Consider the following 14,876-nt stretch of genomic DNA (forward strand, 5'->3'; position numbering starts at 1 on the left):
TGCAAGATTTATTAATATAACGCATATTCACTATGCACATTTTTTATAATAGTTTTCTTAGTAGATGCCATGAATAAAGTGAGGATGAAGTACATGAGGCTTGTGCTCTGACAATAACACTGCACATATTAAATAAAACTAAGGGTTCAATACTGAATTAGAAGCTATAGATTAAACATGGAAAATAATTTACTATCTACTATTTCAATAAATTGTAGTCTTAATTACATAATAGAATATAGATAGTGAAAAATTTTTAATTCTTATTAATTAACTACTATTTATTTATTTTTCATCTCTTCACTAAGGCTGCAAATAAGGTGAGAAGAGAAAAATATGGTACAGACATAAGAGGAACAGCTTTGTTTTTCACATTGCTACATAAGCTTGTTAGCTAATGTTACTTTTAATCTTTTCCAGATTTTTAACCATTTTTTAGAAGATATTCAATTCAGGCCTGTAATCATATTTCAAGAGTTACATCTTACTATGTTATCAGCAATGCACCTGAAATTTGCTTCAGTACAATTTGAAATTTCAAGAACAAGTGTATTATTACCAGTTATTATTCTTTAGTCTTAAGAAATAGCAGAGCTGGGTTTGAGTTTTCTGCCTTCTTTATTTTCTGTTTCTATGTGGAGACGCAATTAAAATGGATGCGTTGGTATATAGTGGATATTTTTCTGTCATAAACACAAAGGAGATATTTTAAACACAACTGTGTCTCAATTAAACTTGCTCTTATATTGTTCACTATGATAAATTAAACACTTGAAAAATGAACTTATGGGGCCTGCCCCGTGGCCGAGTGGTTAAGTTCGTCTGCTGTGCTCTGGCAGCCCAGGATTTTGCTGGTTCGTATCCTGGGTGAGGACTTGGCACTGTTGGTCAGGCCATGCTGAGGCGGTGTCCCACATAGCACAACCAGAGGCGCTCACAACTAGAATCCACAACTATGTATTGGGGGGCTTTGGGGAAAAGAAGAAGAAAAAAATCAAAAACAAGATTGGCAACAGATGTTAGCTCAGGTGCCAACCTTTGAAAACAAAAGGGACTTATAAATTTATACTTAAATTCATGTATCAAGAATTATTGCATGGAATGTCTTAAATTTAGGAATCATTCCAGAACTACCTAAAGTTTTCAAAACACATAGAAGAGGATCATTAAATGTCATTAAAAAGATGCTGTAGCCAGTGGCTAGGGGTTTAGTTTTGAATTCAGCCTTGCCACTTATGACTTACGCCACACTACTCCAATTCTTGATTTTCTAATTTGGAAAATGGGTCACAAATAACTCCTAACGTTTTTGAGTGTTGTTTGAGTGTAATAAATGTAGGTAAGGTATAAAGCACTTAGCACCTGGCACATAGTAAGCACTCAATAAATAAGAACACCAAATACTAATGGCTATTTTATTGCGATAATAATTATGTGTTTGTAATGTTTTCTATTCAACTAATTCAAACTACCTTGAATAAAGTTGATAAAAAGTTGTTCTTTGAAAAACTGATCCCAATTACCCAGGACCTTTGATCTGTATATTCTTGCCATAATCTCTAGCACATCATATATTTATCCAAAATTTACTATTTCCTATAAGTGAATACATACCCATCTCTTGATAAATTTTGAGGTGTCCTCATTTCAGTTTTGATAAGATGAATTGTTTTTGTGATCTAGGATTTAATTAAAATATAATACTAAATGTTAAATACTGAAATCAATATATATTGGAAAAATCAGAGTATTACATATTATGTTTTTAATTTTTAAATTATGGTAAATAGCTCAGTTATGTTTTCCAAGTATTGGTATTGTCAGCAATTTCCACCATGGTAAGTCAGATGTAAATTGTAAGTGATTTTGCTTAATTATACAAATTAAATTAAAAATAAACAATTTTTGCATTGTTGACTCTATAATTTCTTGCTTTGATGTGTCTCTTCTACTCGAAGTATATATTTGTGATAGATAAAATTCATGAATAAGAGATTTAAAAAAAATACATATATTGATTAAAAAATAATTAGCATGTTAGAAATCAAGCCAAAGCACAAAACAGTGAATGCAGGTGGTTTGGGAACAGAAATAGTCAACTGGATTCTTCCATAGTTAAAAGTGCCACAAAATGTCCTTTATCAAGCTGAAAACTAATGAGATGGAAAGATATGGACACAAGCACTAGACAGAGAAGAAACAGCACAAAGGGAGACAGCAAGAAAAAGAAAAAGAAAAAGGAAAAAAAAATCATCATAGTCAAATTGGGACAACAACCAAATTTCCAAAGCAGATGAATAAATCTAATTCTAAAAACAAAATCCCAAAAACCCTCTAACTATAAATATATGTTAACTTCTAGTGAAACTGATTTTATAAAAAACTCTGACAGAGACTTTATAACAGCATGTTTAGGAGGCTAAATGTAACTGGGAATGGGGGGTTAGCTCCCATTGCCCCTCCCTCCGTCCCAATCCCCTGGGGACAGGAAAACCAAAAAACAAAATATCTGACCACATCTCCTTAATAGACGAAGAAGTTTCTATTAAATGTTTTCAGCAGGATTCACTTTTTCAATCTAGGTTGTTTATAGTCTACAAATCTAGAATTGACAGTCTGAGGAAGCAGCTTAAAACACTGGTTCTACTTACGTGATTTTCAGAATATAAATTGGAGTTGCTTTATAACTGAAATAACTTCCTTTCTTTGTGTCAAGGATGTACCACATGCATCATATATCTTGACCAGATGTATTGTAATGTAACAGGAAAGACCTGAGATACCCCATAATTACCTGTATCCTTTAAATTATTAATAAAGTTGGATCCTATTTAAGATTTTTGACTTTTGTATGTGTGGTTTGGTAATCACACAGTTATCTCAGTGATTAATAAAAGAATATCTTCCTTTACAATTAGCAATATACTATAAAACAAAGATAAATAGACATGAAAAAAGAAGAGGTATATTTTTCAAATTAAAAAATTAGCAAGTTTGGAATGAAAAGTAGAGCCCCGGAAACTAAATCTCCATGATGAGATAAACTTTTCCCTGACTATAGTTGAAAAGAGAATATGTGAGTTGAAGGATGATTCTCAGGTATTCTCATAGACCACAAGACGAAGAGAAAAAGAATTTATAATAAATGCATAAATTTGATATAAGGCATGTAGGATCGATTTTGAAGCAGTAATATATATCTAAAAGAAAGTATAGAAGGAAGCAATTGAGAGACTGGACTAGATTCAACTTACAATTTGCAGAATTGGAAAACAGACTAAGGTTGTGCCAGTCATCATCAATAATACATGCAGAAGACAGTTTAACATCTTCACTGTGCTGAAGGAAAATGTGTCTGCCCAGTATTTTATTTCTAATTAATAAATACTTTATAAAGAGATTGAAGTAAGAGAAATATAGTCTAATGTCCTAATGACAACATTAAAGTTTTTAGCTCTAAAAGACCTTGGGAAGACATCTTGATCGTATTCCAAATGGGAATTCTTTAGGGACCATAAAAATTCTCAGGAGAAATTGATTTATTTTTTATTTTATTCAAGGAAAGTAACTGAAGAGCTAGACATATAATAACAATGATAACAATAATAACCATAACCAAATAATAAATTATGATTTACACTGTATAGTTCACATACTTAAAATATATTAATTACTCTAAACTGAATTCCATCAATATACACGCTCATTGAAATAGACAAGATGCAGAAGGAATTATTGTTTGATTTTTCATCCATTTTAAGGGATAAAGTATATTTTGACATAGATATATTACAGAAAATATCATTTACTTATTATCGTATAGTTAGTAGATATGCCCTAAGATCTGCATTTTGTCAGCATATCTACAAATAAATATTTTAACAGAAAAAAAAAATCTACAGCAATGAAAAATGACCACAGTATCAAAAAATTAAGAATGTGATCGTGTAAGAGTTCTATTATATTGCAGAGGAGTCTGAAAGATTAGGGAAGATTTCACAGATCATCTTTTCTAACTGCATCTGGAAGTTGAGTTTGGTGTTTGCAAACATGTCAAAATGAATCAACGCTGCCTAGATCAACACGTTCTTGGCATAGCAATCTACATGCAAAAAGATGTAGATAAGTGTGAAAGGGTAGGGCTCACTTATGAGTGGCTACACTAAAATAATTTAATTAATCTTAGACTAAGTCTCATATTTAAAATTACTGGCTGTAAAATTTTGGAGAAATTGACATTTTAGTTCTGAAAATAAGTAATTAAATCAAGTGAATTTGACAAGATGAAGTGATGATTTTACTGATTGTAGATAGGCTGAAAAATTGTCTATACTCATTGATTTCTACAAATTTTGTAATGGTTGTATATTTATGTCTATAAAAATAAGTGTAGCGTATAATTATTTAATCATTAAGAATGAATACAGACGTAAATACATAACATATATAAATTGCCTATTTGGCAAAGATTTTCAGATTTTAAGAAAAAAGTAAAGGGGGTATTTCTAGCCAAAAATAAGGTCACATTAAAAAGAACTGTAAAACTATAATCGTTTGGAAATACTAGATCAGTTTTGAAACTCACAAATGTAAAGCTTGGGCAAAGTTCATAATTGTGTAGGATAACATATACCTGAAATTATATAAATCCTAAAATTAACTTATCTTGAGTCATAAAAGATGTTCAGGGAGTCGAGTTTTTTCTCTATGCATAGAAGCAGATTGACACAGATGTTGATCATAATTCTGAGCCTGAATCTGCGGGTTGAATACAATTCATTCTTAAATGTTCGCCTTCATGATGTAAACACTACCGTAATGTACAAATGAGCAGGGAGTTTAATTCAAAGTCACACTCAATCTTTAACAAATTATCAGAGAGAATCCTGTATACGTACATTGGAGGAGAATATGAGGATATCAGTGGCGAATCATCACAGAGTGGATATTCATATTACGGGGAAAATGTTCAGGATGTTACGTTTTATAAAATCATTGGGAGTACAGGGATTTACATTGCAAAAGACTTGGTAAGAAGAGGATGATTTTGAACTCCACACGTAAATGGCAGACTAAACCACTATGACTTTATAAACACAAGTTACACATAAATAGTGGAGGAGAGAGCCCGAGACTCATAGTCTAGAAACTCAGTGAGGAAAGGGAAAACTGATGAAAATCTTTTGAGACTAAACAAACTTATTTATAGAGTGATGTGTTAATTATTTTTGGAATAGTAATTCATGAGTGTAAATTCATATTGACATTTAAGTGGACAAGTGACCACTTAAAATGACCTTGACTTTCAAAAATATTGAGTTTGGCTGTATTTTCCAAGGACAGATTTTTTAGCAAAATCACATCATACTCTTACATAAATAAATTCCTCACGTCTTATTTTAGTTCCACAACCAAAAAGAGTCACTGGTGCTTCAATTAGGTGCCCAGGAAAATTTTAAATATTTTGAAGTGTAAAAGCTGTGACATTTAGATTATATAATTCAGATTATAAATGCTGTGTATGTAGTATTTGTCTATATTGAAAAATAGAATAATCAAAGTTCTCCCTGTTATGTGGGGGGAAAATAAGACAAAACCAAAAAACAAAGAAACAAAATCTTTTGTCTCCAGTTCCTTCGTGTTTATAGTTTTCACCTACAGTTCAGAATATTGCTAACTATATGTGCTAGATACATAGACAGATATAAACTCCATGAATCATATCTCAACAGAAAAGATAGAATTTATTCTTTTTTTTTTCAATTTTTTTTTTCTGCTTCATCTCCCCAAACCACCCCCGTACACAGTTGTATATCTTAGTTGCAGGTCCTTCTAGTTGTGGGATGTGGGACGCTGCCTCAACGTGGCCTGATGAGCAGTGCCATGTCGGCGCTCAGGATCCAAACCCTGGGCCGCTGCAGCCGAGCGCGTGAACTTAACCACTCAGCCATGGAGCCGGCCTCGAATTTATTCTTTAATATTTCTTTTTAATGTTTACATATTAATATATATTAACATTTGTGTGTGTTCAAAATTTTCTTAATTTGAATGAAATGTTCTCAGAGTAAAAGTACTAAATAACAGGAGATTAGGAAAACATTTAAAAAAGTTTCATAATCATAGTTATTGCCCTGGAAAAAAGTAACACAATTTGGTAATGGAGAATTAGGACAGGGTTTCTTGTTAGCTAAGATGCTTAGAGAAGACGTCTTTGTAGGAATAAAATTCAAGCTGAGTCCTGAAAGATGAGAAGCAATCAACTGTGCAGGAGCAGCAGGTAGAGAAAGAGAAATTAGACACAAAGAAGAAAAGCAGTGGCCCCTAGACAGAAAATAGCCCCGAGGGTGAAAGGTACTAAAGGAATGTAAGCTACTAGATGCTGGTAAATGACAGAAAGTAGCATGAGGAGAGTTTTAGAAAGGCAGCCTGCAGGTTAAAATTAAATTAAAAGTGTGCCTTGTTTGGTGTGTTCACTGTTTCCAATAATTTCAATTTGAATATCTTTAGTATGACGGTATCAGTGTTTTTTTCCTACAGTTTTTCACTATCCTACCTTAGCTAATCTATTTAAACGTTACTCATTTCTCTATGAACATTATAGGCCTTGTCCCTCAGACTGTAAAGAGCTGGGTAGGTTGTGGTAAAACCAAGATGGGCTGGTGAGAGAGAGGGAAGGAAGAAAGAAAGAAAGAAGGATAGAAAGAAAAGAAGGAAAGAAAGGAAGAAGGAAAATTTTATTGAATGGGCAATGAGAAACCATTGAAAGAGCTTGATTTATTTACATGAACGCCAATATACAATATATATTAAGAGATTACTGTGGCTGCTATAAGGAAAAAGACTTCAGGGAAGCAAAAGTAGAAGCAGGAATGGTTATGACAGACATTCCTAGCTCTCATCTGTATCTTCATTCTTTTCCCTTTCTTGAATATAATTTTGAACAACTCCACATAAAACAGGTCACAGACAAGAGAAGAATGGGCAAGATAGCTTCATGTTTCTAGAGAGCAAAATTTGAGTCCTCGAATTAACTTTTCTCATTGCCGGAGCAAGTAGTTCTTAATGTCTGTTCAGAGGCATTTACTTGTTGCTCTAGAAGAGTAACTGCTGTGGGTCTCCGTATTTCCTTTCCCAACAATGGTTATTGCCATTATTCTTCCATCACTATATATGGAATGTAGTAAGCATTGGAATGGGGAGCATAACTTGAGTTTTCAGTTCTTGGTCACTGGACCACAGGGAACCACAGTCCAAGGAGTTCTACTATCAATGCCAACTGAGAAGAGACCCCTCACTATGTCTTAGCACTGGCCAAACTGGATTAGCTCTGAAACAGAAGTCGTATATCCAGAAGTTGGGGGGCAGTGCCATGTGGATGAACTTTATTCCCTGAGAAGTAGGAAGCAGAAAGAGGCCTACAGACAAATTGATTGACCTCTTCCCTTTACCCACCCACAAGGGACTTCTTGAGACTTGTTATTTCAAGTCTTCCTTGGTGACATTTTGCATGACTAAATAATCATCTGTGTCATTGTGATGCTGCAACATGTGCTCCTTTTTTGCTGTTTTTCTGCCCTCTTCCTCTAACTTCTCCTTTCCTGAGATGCCCTCTCTCCACTCCTATACACACAGGTGTTTGCTCAGTTTTCTTTTATAGGGAAGGTAGGCTAAGGCAATCCTGGGCAAAGCAGGATTCAGCATCAAACATTTACGTCAATAAAATACAACTATTATATTTGAGTACTTAAAATTTTAGTCCCTTATATTTGTTAAAACGTTTTTTTTTCTTTTGTGGAAATATGTAACCATGCCTTTTGAATCAATTTTATAGATATATGTAGACAAAAATATGATGTTATACACATATATACTTCTACAAGTTATAATCACTTGAATATGTCTACATTCAAAATTGTCTGATTTATGAAAGTCAATGATATGATAAAGAGATCTTATAAAGCATAGGCTATTACTTTTTAGTTATACTCTATAAATCAGTTTAAGCAGTGAAATTTTAAATTGCCCTTTGAGTACTGTAAAATTGCCTAATATAATTTGGCAACCATGTTAGTTCATTGCCCAATTAACTGGATAAAGCATTTTTTGCCCAGAAATCCCCAGTCAAAATTCAAGGTAACATGGAGTTTGAGGTTTGATAATTGTATAAATATGTGTGACTAACTCTGAATTTCTAATTTAGAGTTTATCTATTTATATAATTTGTTGACTCTAGAGTACCAATTTCTCTTCCTATATTCTATGTCAGTAAGAAGTTGAGAATTCTAATTTTTTTGTATATGAAGCCAAAATTCTGGAAACAGAAATACTAAAAAATGTCCAGGGTATTAATTACTTTCCCATGTTTAAAGCTTAAGAATTGGAGGATAAAGCTTATTTTTAAGATTCTATTTATGAGTATTTATATTTTGTCCATTACAATTAGAGCTTCTAAACAGGTTTGTCCCATCAATATTAATGTGCTATTTAAGAGTGTATAGATATATACTCGAAATTGTAATTTTTGAAATTTATTGTAACAATCTTCCATTGCCTGCTCTTTTTCCTGTTCCTTTTTAATTTTCATTTTATTCTTTTTTTTTTTAAATCTTCCTTGCTTTATGTAACTTTTTATTTTTTATTTATTTATTTATTTATTTTAAAGAGTGGCACCTAGGCTAACAACTGTGGCCAATCTTTTTTTGTGTGTGTTCTTTATCTCCCCAAATCCCCCCTGGTACGTAGTTGTATATCTTAGTTGCAGGTCCTTCTAGTTGTGGCATATGGGACGCCGCCTCAACGTGGCCTGACGAGCAGTGCCATGTCCGCGCCCAGGATCCGAACCCTGGGCCATGGCAGCAGAATGCGAACTTAACCACTCGGCCATGGGGCCGGCCCCTATTTTATTCTTATTAACTTAGGACCCTTTACCCAAGAACTTCAGCATACTTTTCAACTTAGCTTTCAGTTCCAAAACAGCCTTCGGTTTTCCTCAGCTTGGCTAAGCTTTACACACGTTTTCTCCTGACTCTAGGCCCCTGACCTCTCTTTCTGTAGGAGCATTCACTCTAGGAAACTTGTAATTGTTAATTCTTTCTCTGCCCCTTTGAGATGTAAATCTTTTCGCAGCCCCTGACAGGTTTTGCAACCCAGGAATGTTATTCTCAAGGACCTGGGAGAGACTCCTTTGAAATGTAGTCACTGAAGTAGATAAGGCCTCCATCTCCCAGTCTCAATTGGAGAGGTCGGAGCCTTACTTCAGTAAGTGACAATTAGCAAACACACATGGCCTAATTTAGTACTTGTCCATTAGTTCATCCCAGCTTTTAAAAACCTTCTTATACAATGGAATATTATTCAGCCATAAAAAAGAAGGAAAATCCTGTTCTTTGTGACACCATGGAGAAATCTGAAGAACATCATGCTAAGTGAAGACAAGTACTGCATGATCTCATTTATATGTGAAATCTGAAAAAAAAACAAACTCACAGAAGCAGAGAATAGAATAGTGGTTTACAGCAGCTGGGGCTCCAGGAAATGCAGAGGGTGTACAGTTTTAGTTATAAGATGAATAAATTCTGGAGATCTCATGTACGGTGTGATGACTATTGTTGATAATGCTGTACTGTATGCTTGAAATTTTCTGAGAGTAGATCTTAATTTTTCTCACCAAAAAAAAGTAACTATGTTAAGTGATAAATGCATTAACTAGCCTGAGTGTGGTAATCATTTCACAATGTTTACATATATCAAATCATCACATTGTGCACATTAAATATATACAATTTTTGTCAATTATACCTCAGTAAAGCTGAAAGAAAATCCTCCCAACTTTTGCTTCACCAGAGTTGATTTCAGTTTCTCTCCTTTATTGCAATAGTTTTAATAGTTTTGGATAAAGTCTCCTTTGTCTATTTAACTTGTTTGCCTATTAAATTCCAGTGTCATTTGTTTGGCAGTACTTTTATTAAGCTCATTTCAGATATTCATTCTTCACAGGCATATGTTATGAAGAGGCATTTCTGATTTCAGCATCATGCTATGGGACCAGGTGGTATGGCCCACCACTACAAAAAAGTAATTAAACATATAGGCTCTTATTCAGGATTAATTGCATGGTTCTCAGGAAAAAAATCTGTGATTGCTTTGTTAACAAAGAGAATAAAAACCCCTATCAAAATAACTCTTCAAACACACTCACGTATATACATGTGCATATATATGTGGTTTAAAAATAAATGTTACCTTATAATTAATATTTGAAGAGACACTCTTAAGTTTCTGTTATAATGTATTTCATGAAAATTCCTGATATAATTGTCTTCCAAAATCTTGATGATGTTAACATTTGTTATCTCATATTCTTAAGATTTTAGTAAACTATAAAGTAATCTCAAATATCTCAATCTCAAATTTACCTCCTCTTTTTAATGGTAATAAGCTCTCACTTCCACGCATGAAAGTTTTAGAATTTTTTGTATATTTTTCATCTGGCTGTTGAAAGTCAAATTTGAAATACAAATAATATTGATATAAAATGATCTCTATAAGGACCTACAACCTAAAGCTAGCTTGGGCACCTAAGTCACTTTGTGCGTTCTAATTCTGATATATGAACAAACATTTTATTCGTTTTTGATATAGAGTAAATTTTAATGTGATGAAAGAGACTCATAACTATAGCCACAAACTTGACCCCTGCTTTCAATCTTTGCCTTTTCAATCTGTTCACCCGTCAGAAGTTGGTGTTCCTCCTTCTCCCAATCTGTTCAATAATCTCGCACCAAATACCCAAAAGAATGGGCACAAAATTACTGTGAAACATATGGTGCCAGAGATCACAGTGTTAATGGGTTTGGGGATTATTTTTCTTTCTCATCACTCACTCTGCAGGCAGGGAAAAATCATACACATGAATATAAAATAATGAAAATTCAAAAATAGTAACAAACAAAACTCCTTCCACCACCACATTACATAACGTAAAGCTTCATGTGTAACCAAGCTAAGAAAAATGTGATGGTATCACAAAAAGGAATTTGGTTTTAGCTGCATGGACTTAGGAAATAAAATTATATTAAAGGCTTTATTTTCCTTATCTATGTTCAAGGCTAAAGAAGACATTGAGATTAAATCATTTGTTAAATATAAACATTAAATCTCCGGTTAGAAGACTTTTAGGAAATTGCACAGTGAGAGCGGGAAGACCAGGACATGTCTATAGGAAGACCCGAAAAGCCCTGAAAAATATGAAGCCCGTAATCTGAAACCATCTTATTTCAAAAAGGCCCTTTTGTGTACAGAAAAAATAAATGTCTCTTTTAATTACTCAAAGATTTTGCCAATGCTCAATCCCAGTTTTATTTCTTGGAGCCAGAATGATGCTTGAATTTCAGAGAGAAAACACATTGCAAACTTCATAAGTTAGAGAACATAATCTTATTTTTTTATGTATAGTTTTTAGTTTTTTTGGTTTTTGTGTAAGTAAATGATTATTTACTTAGGTAGATGAATTTAATTTGAATCAATGAAAGCTAGTAGATGGTATTTTACAAGGTTACAGAACCATAGGTATTGAAGGACATCATGCAGTCACAGTAGCTACCATTTTTTCCCCCAGAATGTTTAAGGATTTGGATGGCACCAATTTCATGAAATATAATTCAATATTCTTAATTACTAATAAAAAATAATGAACATTGGAATGTTATTTATTTGAAACAATATAAATATTAATTTTAATATTCACTATTTTACACATGTGTACCTAAAAATTCTAAAAATAGAAAGGTTGTTTTGAGAGCAATTACTTGGGACAAATCTGCTAAAATCTGTTAATCTACTCATCTGCCAAAATGCAATCGCTCCCCAGCTGGCAGCTCTGTCTCAAAATTTTTTGTGTCCTCCATGGCATTGTTTCTTCTACATTTGAATAAATGATCTCCTGCAGTATCTTGTAGAATGTTACATTGTGAAATATTGTATGTATATAAAACTTCCTCAGATGCTTAATGGACTTAACATTTTCAAAGCAGGGTTGGATCCTCTTGATTTTATATTTATAAGCCTCAGAAATGTTTTTGAAGCACCTTTCTTCCCAAATTGAAGATTTGATGCAATTCTTCAATGATTTCTCCAGTTCACTTATTTATAGATGAATGAAAAATAGGATTATAATAGATGATGTTTCCATCATATCATTTACTAAAGAACCTTCAGTTATTCAATACCCTAAAACTTCCACGTTAGAGAGTACAACAGAAATAGGCAGCTATTTATAATATAAAGGACAATGGATTGGAAGTTCTGGATTGAGAGTACGGCTTTGCCATTTACAATCTATATAAACATGGATACTGTTTAGTCTCTCTCTTACTGTTTCTTCATCTCATATTTCTTTCATTAAACTGGGCTATTAATTATCTTGCTCTTTTTTTGTAAATTAGATGATATAACCCACATGAAAGTTCTTCAAATGGTTCATACTAATTCAAAATAGATATATAGGTATACTACTGAAATCATATAAATTTTGGTGAAATAAGCTATTGGAAGACATTAGCGTGATAATAGGAGAAAAAAGCAATAAATTGCATGTGGATAAAATAAAGAATATATGATGAGTGCCAACTATGCTGACACCACTATAAACATGAATGTTCCACAAAAGATAGGAAGAAAAATAGCATTTATTTTCTCCATTTAGCAGACATTTATTTGTAAAAACATTTCACACCTTGAGGTATGCAGATATTTAAGTTAAAAATAGAATCTTTGCAGGACAGGCCACTGATGTAGTGGTTAAGTTCACACACTCTGCTTCAGCAGCCTGGGGTTCCTGGGTTTGGATCCCGGGTGTGGACCTACATGCTACTCATCGAGCCACGCTGTGGTGGCATCCCACGTACAAAATAGAAGAAGATTGCCATTGATATTAGCTCAGTGACAATCTTCCTCAAGGAAAAATAGGAAGATTGGCAATAGATGTTAACGCAGGGCTAATCTTCCTCACCAAATAAAGAAAACACCCCAGAGCTTGGCCCTAACAAAACTCATGGACAAAATAGGAGAGAAGCAACTAAAGCAGTAGTGATAACTATTATTGATAAACTTGTTGATAGAATCATAAGGAAAATGCTAAGGAAAAAATACAATGTATTATTAACATGTACTGGTAGAATTCAGTATCATGTAAAAATCTTTTCCAGTCACATAAATTTCTGTTAAAAATGTTTATAGTGAAAAAATTTTAACTCTCCCACAGGAAATGTTGACTTTTAGAGTATTTTCGTATGTGTATTAAGCATTCATATTTTCCGTGACATGAATTCTTCTCATATAGTCTTCCAAATTTTGTATTGGGTTATGTTTTTCCTAATTTGTTCTTTACTTTGAACATTAAATTTTTTTTTGGTTTTACCTATTAAAATACTTCTGCTAGTTTGTAACATTTAATTTTTTATTTTTCATTTCATTTTATGTTTTCATTTTTATCTTTGTTTTTAAGCTAAATGCTTTGATTCAAATCTTGGCTGTCACACCAAATTAGCCCTGTAACGTTGAGCAAATAACAGCCTTTATCCCTCAGTTTCTGTATATGTTGGGTGGGAATATATAATAATATCTATCTGTGAAGATTATTGTGAGGATTAAATTATTTAATTTCTCCTGTTATTAACCTCCTGTATTATAGTGGTACATTTATTATAATTAGTGAGTTAATATTGGTACACTTTTACTAAGGAAAATCTATACTTATTCAGCTTTCTTTAGTTTTTATCTAAGGTCCTTTTGGCTGTTACAGTCCTGTTCTCTTTCTCTCTTTTTAATTTTTAGTACACTTTACTTTTTAGAGCAGTTTTAGGTTCACAGCACATTTGAGCAGAAGGTACAGAGTCCCATAGACCCCCAGGATCCACAAACACACACAGCAACCCCCTCCTTCCATCAATAATCCTCACCAGTGGTACGTTTGCAATAGATGAACCTACATTGACACATCATCGTCACCCAAAGTCTGCAGTTTACATTACTGTCCACTCTTGATGTTGTACATGCTAGGGGTTTGGACAAATGTGTAATGACATGTATCCATCATGACTGTTTTATGTCTGTGTTATACTCTGTATTATACAGAGTATTTTCACTGCCCTCAAAATCCTCTAAGCTTCACCTATTTATCTCTGCCTCCCCTACTCCCAACCCCTGGCAACTGCTGATCTCTTTACTGTCTCCATAGTTTTATCTTTTCCAGAATGTCATATAGTCAGAATCACAAGGTATGTAGCCTTTTTAGATTGGCTTCTTTCACTCAGTAATATGCACTGAAGGTTCCTTCTTGTCTTTTCATGGCTTTATAAGCTCATTTCTTTTTTGCACTGAATAATATTCCATTATCTGGATGTACTACATTTTATTTATCCATTCACCTACTGAAGGACATGTTGGTTGCTTCCAAGTTTGGCAATTATGAATAAAACTGCTATAAACATCCCTGTGCAAGTTTTTCTGTGGATATAAATTTTCAATTCCTTTGGTTAAATACCAACAAGCACAATTAATGATCGTATTGTAAGAGTATATTTAGTTTTGTAAGAAACTGCCAAACCGTCTTGCAAAGTAGCTGTAGTATTTTGCATTCCCACCAACAATGAATGAGACTTTCTATTGCTCTGCATCCTCTTCAGAATTTAGTGTTGTTGCTGTCTGGCTTTGGGCCATTCTAACAGGTGTTTAGTGGTCTCTGTTTTAATTTGCAGTTCCTTCATGACATATAATGTTGAACGTCTTCTCATACACTACATGCCATCTGTACGTATTCTTTGTTGAGGTGTCTGTTCAGGTATTTTCCTCATTTTTTAATCAGGTTGTTCTTTTTC

The 14,876-nt window shown here is 33.3% G+C and overlaps 1 long non-coding RNA gene across 1 annotated transcript in view; it reads right to left on the minus strand.

Moving 5' to 3' along the window:
- Window positions 1-599: 599 nt before the first annotated feature.
- The window catches only part of LOC139076390 (uncharacterized), a 115,173-nt gene continuing 100,896 nt past the window's right edge, over window positions 600-14,876 (minus strand). The window contains exons 6-7 of the long non-coding RNA XR_011527956.1: window positions 1,615-1,679; window positions 600-968 (exon numbers count right to left, since the gene is read on the minus strand). This is a non-coding gene — a long non-coding RNA (uncharacterized lncRNA). The remainder of the gene's footprint in view (window positions 969-1,614; window positions 1,680-14,876) is intronic.

The sequence above is a fragment of the Equus przewalskii genome, chromosome 16 (genome assembly GCF_037783145.1).
Source record: "Equus przewalskii isolate Varuska chromosome 16, EquPr2, whole genome shotgun sequence".
NCBI lineage: Eukaryota > Metazoa > Chordata > Mammalia > Perissodactyla > Equidae > Equus > Equus przewalskii.